Below are 6,168 nucleotides of genomic sequence, written 5' to 3'. Positions count from 1 at the left end.
GCAACAAAACAACTACTAGAGAAAAGGCTGTACGGGACAAAACGGGATGGACAAGACTAACAGACGCGAAAAAACATGAAACAAGACTAGACAGCAAAACAACTACTGAAGAAAAGGCTGTACGGGACAAAACGGAATGGAAACGATGAACAAATAGAAGACAAAATAGCAAACGAAAATGCACAAGAGAGAGAGACAGCGATCTTCGACAGAAGTGTAGCAAGGGACACAGAAAATGGATGTGGAGGGGAAAAAAGTGATTGTAGCGTCTGAAAGGAGAAAAGCAAGGAATTGAAGGGACGTGAGAACAGGAATAAGACAGACATTCATCATTATTGTTCATGTCTTTGACTCTTATGGCGAAAGCGTGGATAGCAGCAGACATCCAAAAGATTAGAATTTATTCTTCAAAGAGGAAAGAGTAAGTCTGTATGTGAGAGAGAAGGCCAAATGGCTAGTTGAGTCCTGGAAAGTCATACGACTGCAATAGAAAGGACTTCAGTCTCCTCTTGAAAGAATGTATGGATGGGGCGTTTTTTATATCATGATTCAGATATAAATATCAGTCGCACCAAGGACATACCTGCTTTCTTTTAATCCAAATTGTAATTCGATTTTACGTAAACCATCGTAAACGTCATGACTATTTTAAATCACATCGTAGGGATATTATGCAATGAGTTTTAGTTGCCTGGGCGACTCTCATAGCATCCTGGAGGTGAAAACCAATGATTGGCGAATGATTAGAGCTCAAACGTGTCGACTATCCATGATGATAATTTCAATTAATTACATTTCCTCTTCTTTTGCACTTTTGCATTTATGCTTTTTATCTGTTTTGAAGTTTGTTGAGGTTTTTTTTTGGGGGGGGGGGGATGGTGAGGGTCTTACATCAGGGGGGCATTTCATGAAGGAACTTGTCGGATAAAATATCTGACAAGTCAATTATATCCGACAAGTTTTGAGAAATTCTTTTGTCTGATTGGCTGATTTCTCTGAACTTGTCGGAAATAATTGACTTGACGGACATTTTATCCGACAAGTTCCTTCATGAAATGCCCCCCTCCCCCCCCCCCCCCCCCAGAACTAAGGAAAGGTTTTCTCCTTTACTAATGGAAATCTCAGTTTGGATCAAGGGGGAGCGCATCGGGCGCGCACTCGCTTTAATTTTTGTTTAAAAAAAAGAAAATAAAGGGGGAGGGCGTGCGCCCCCTTTAATTTTGTAAAGACGCCCCCCCCCCCCCCCCCTTTACGGAATTCCTGGATCCGCCCCTGGAGGTGGAGGGGAGAACTGACAGAGCAAAACGACGAGGATAATGAAGTTATAGGTCGCATCGGGCAAGAAAGTATACATTGAAGGCAGAAAAGGCATGTTCGACACTGTTAGGTATATATACCATGCTAATATTGCAATCCACGGGGTCTGCCGCCTCGCTCTGTTGTTTTTATTCGTTTATCGCACAATGTGAATTGAATTGGAAAGGTGGACCTGCGCGTCGACTTTATGGAGCTGAAACAATGACGACAGTCCAGACGATTTTCACATCATGTAGAAGACATAATCTACAGATCCATGTATAGATCTGTAGAATTTAATGTGAATGGGCCCTATAGAGCAGGAAACCAATACTCTGAAAAACCTCAAACAAGTTACATTGAACAACGGTGATGACATACAGGAGGCTCACATATTTCAGATATGTAGCTAATGTCATTCCAAAACAATACAGTTCACCTGTGTAGAATAAATGCACGCTTTGTTCTTTTGTTCTGCTTCCTTGAGCCCTTATGGTGTAGCTGACATGTCATTATCCTTGTTCATTGTGATTTGTTATAAACTTTGAAAACATTATCATCCCTTATCCCAATCACCGAACATTATACCCAGTGAACCAATTTATATAAATAGTTGTTGAAATGTGAAAGTCTAAAAATCATCCGGAGGTCTCCTTTATTCAATTCAATTCAATTCAATAGTTTATTTATTTCCATCATCAAAAAGAAAAGAAAAGAAATAGTGCTTTATAACGGTCTTGAATAAAGGCTATGATAACATCCGCGTTCTGTTTTTGTTTTTTTCAATTAGTAAGCATTATAGTCATAGCTTTGGCTTTTACTGGAAGCATTTCCTTCATATTTCATTCGAATTGGCAGCCGTGTTACACAGAAAGCGCAAAAAAAAAATGAGCGCATATTCTTTATACCCTTCATAAAAAGGGAAATATTCGTTGAAGAATCATCCTGTTATAAACCCCATTTTCCACTCCTTTATCACACCACTTATCGACCAGTTTAATATTTTCAACCGCCATTATATGCTTTGATCCCACAGTAGAGTTTGGACTTACTCTTGGTAGGTACAGGACCAGCATTTTATGTTTTTTTTTTCATAGAATTATGTGTTTATTTGAAGACTCTATATTCCGAGAGTATCAAGACTGAGAGGGAAAGACAATGATCATTACAGGGCAAACTTACATTATTTACGAATTAAAAATTGCAATGATGTCTCAGGAGCGGATCCAGGAATTCCGTAAAAAGGGGGGGGGGGGCGCCTTTACAAAATTAAAAGAGGGCGCACGCCCCCTCTCCATTTTTTCTTTTATTTCTTTTAAATTAACCAAAAAATAATAATAATAAGGGGGGGGGCGCCTGGTGCGCCCCCTCCTGATCCGCTACTGTGTCTTTTGTCTCCGCAACTGATCGTTACGAGAAATGACGTTAAAAGAATGCCACATCAGGATGCACTCGAAATACCAAGAAAGGTTGAAGAAAATAATGCAGGAAGCCAAGGAAATGCATGATGACTTAATTTGCCGAGAGTTGTGGTCAATGAGCACCAAAACCAAGAACCAATACCATTATAGGCCGAAAACGGATGTCCCTTAATCATTGCTCAACCAAAGAGTTTCCACAGCCGAATATTTTTATTACACACTTACCACAATTATCAAAAGTGTAATATCCAAAAAGAGAGTCACGATATCTTGCTATTACTTTCACTCCTTAATTGGCGTATTAGTGGTTTGAACGTTTCATCCCAATATTAAAGATATACAAATTAATTTGTGTTTTATGTATATATATATATATATATATATATATATATATATATATATATATATATATATATATATATTATGATAACATGTACATATATATACACGCACTGGCACTGCCCTAGTCTTAGCTCACATAGTGCCATCACTCATTCTAAATTGACGAATAAAGCATTCATGACTTCTTCAACTTTGTTTTTGATTGAAAACAGTCTTTGTTTTACGAAATTTGTCTTTAGAAAATAATATTATTGGTAGCTCTTGCCGCCATGGATAGTTATTTTCATAATGCTTTCACCTCTAACGTTTCGTATTATTTGACAATGTCAAGTTTCACCGAAAAAACACTTAGTTGTGCCACATAGATTTAGATTTGATTTGATCTAATCTATTCACAAAATGCATACATGCATTATACACAAAATATGCACATAGTTTGTACATGAATGATGAATATAAATTTTGTGTGGATCGTCACAAGCTATTAAAAGCTTGACTGGGACGTCCAGTAGATATTCCTTACACATAAGTATGTACATAAACATTATTTAAACGATGCATTATTCATGTTCAATTGATTTGTAGATATGGATATAAGAGAAGGAGAGAGAAAGGAAGAAAGATAGAGAGGAAAATAAGAAGAGGGTTACTCTACATCATGGTGGTTAAAGGTATACGAAATGAATGATTCTGGTAACACGGAAATAAGACTCGTTATACTATAATAATTACGTCTAGTAATGCACGCAGGACAAAATAAACCTGCGAACCCTCGGGGTGCAGGCAAGAACCATGCAAATGCTTTTGCTTAAACATATGATTATTTGCAAAGGAGGGTATTCTTTGCTTGTCTTCTAAAAGTATGTTTTGTTTGGCACAGATCATTATTGATTGTAATGACTCAAATTGGCCACTGCGTTGTTTTGTTTCATGTTGTTTTGGCTTTTTTTTTACCTTACAGAGGAAAACAAGAAGAGGGTTACTCTACATCATGGTGGTTAAAGGTATACAAAATTGACGATTCTGGTAACATGGAAATAAGACTCGTTATACTATAATGCTTATAGTGCTTTTTTCACCTTGCAGACTCCTTTGAAATCTTTTGTCTCCCTCTCTCTAACTTTTTTCCTCTTTATCTATCAATCAATCAATCAATCAATCAATCAATCAATCTATCTATCTATCTTATCTATCTCTCTCTCTCTCTCTCTCTCTATCTATCTATCTATCTATCTATCTATCTATCTATCTATCTTTCTATCTATCGCTCTATCTATCTGTTACTGACCGTGTTCAGTCCCAAAGTTTTGTTAAGGTGATTATGTCGAAACATAAACTTTACTCAAATCATATGAGTTTGCTTCTCATTAACATTTAGGCATCCGGTACTTTTTCTTTCCGTAATAAAAAAAAAAATCGGAACAAGCAATGATATCAAAGAGAAAAGGATCTGGGTGCATGACTATTACTGCAGATTCTAATTACCATTTGCGTAGGATTCTCGCTAACTACCCTACGAAGGTGTTTAAATGACAGTTTCAGTATTGTGAGTAGGGAAATTCCCATACATGAATATCAAAACGTAAGCTTAGCATTCTCCCACGCGCGTTTATTTGCCTTTCTATTGATAGCATGACACGTCGGTGGCGTCTTTTCGGCAAGATAGTAGGTAGTTGTTTGCCATGCTTTTACAACTTCCGATTGGCTGATCATCATTGTCTATACCATATAAGGTGTGTATAGCAAATATCAAGTTGATTGGGCGAGAGAGAGAGAGAGAGAGAGAGAGAGAGAGAGAGAGAGTAAGTGAGGGGGAGAGAGGGAGAGGGAGGGGAGAGAGGGGGAGGGAGAGCGGGAGATGTTCTTCATCAAAAGATATTTGATTTCAAGGTGTTGGTATTTTTGTTTTCGCGTTTCGAGAACCCGATATAGTATGCGATTATGTTCGAAGAAATTCATATGAATGATTATACCAGCACAGGTTCATCAACTATCATCTCTGCAGTCACTCATGTTGAAGTTTTAGATAAAAATCTCCTTTATAAAACTGCACTGTCCTATCAATTACAACAATAAAATCTCAAAACTTCCCCGTATCTTTTCATCCGTTTATATCTTGTTACCTTTTACCGCCCTGTGTTTGAGTGCAGGCATATACCATGCTTACAATTCTAGAGAAATAGTGTAGTTGAAGAACGCAATGTGTGTTTGTTTGTGTTTGTATAGCGAGGCTTTTTATGATCCGTAAGTGTGATTTTGATGCTTTGTATCACTTTCCCACAATATGATTCCTTTCCCATGTATAGTTTTTTTCTCTCTTGTCCACAACGCGTTCTTTACATACGCATTGCCTTTCAATTAGGATATACTTGTTCCTGACAATTCTTTGCAATTCTTGAAATGTAAGTCCTGAAATAGATTGGAGAGGCTGAATTGATATAAAAGAAATATCAAATTAATATTATGTACTGCACCGGTCTGTTCTCTCCTATGTAAAACATTTTTTGATATATGAATGCTAGAATATATCAATAGAAGATAGAGAATTTAACAGCTGCCATAGTGTGTTAAACCTACACTTAAAAAAATACTTGTCTCTTTTTACTTTTTACACCTGAAACGCCAGAAGATGTAATAACGAAGGGGGATACCATTCAGTTTCACGATTATACACATTTCCTTATATTTGTGGTATATCAAATCTGATTCTTTTAATTTTTTTCAACTGTAATTCCAAATGAATTATTTTCGATCCAATTCTGCAGGCCCTTCCTTCTGGCAGACGTAAAACACAACTTATGAAGTTGGACGATTTTGAAGGAGGGTCAGCGTTGGTTATAACGGAAAGAAATAACAGCACATGACTATGCTATGTCATTATCATTATTTTAAGCGCTATTTCCAAAAGAATCAAACAGCTATCATCAAATCTCTTTGTAAAGACGTCCTGTCCGATAACTATCCGAGAGGAATGCGAGGTTGACATTCAGAGGCAATCGAAGGATCATAAAAAATCTCATAAACAGATCGTGAAGTCTTGATCCTGAATTGAGACAAGCCACCTCCCGAGCTTTATGCGACTCAAAGACCAAAAAACCAACAGGGGTTA

This window comes from Diadema setosum, chromosome 18, assembly GCF_964275005.1.
Source record: "Diadema setosum chromosome 18, eeDiaSeto1, whole genome shotgun sequence".
Taxonomy (NCBI): Eukaryota; Metazoa; Echinodermata; class Echinoidea; order Diadematoida; family Diadematidae; genus Diadema; species Diadema setosum.
Note: the sequence above shows the minus strand (reverse complement) of the source record.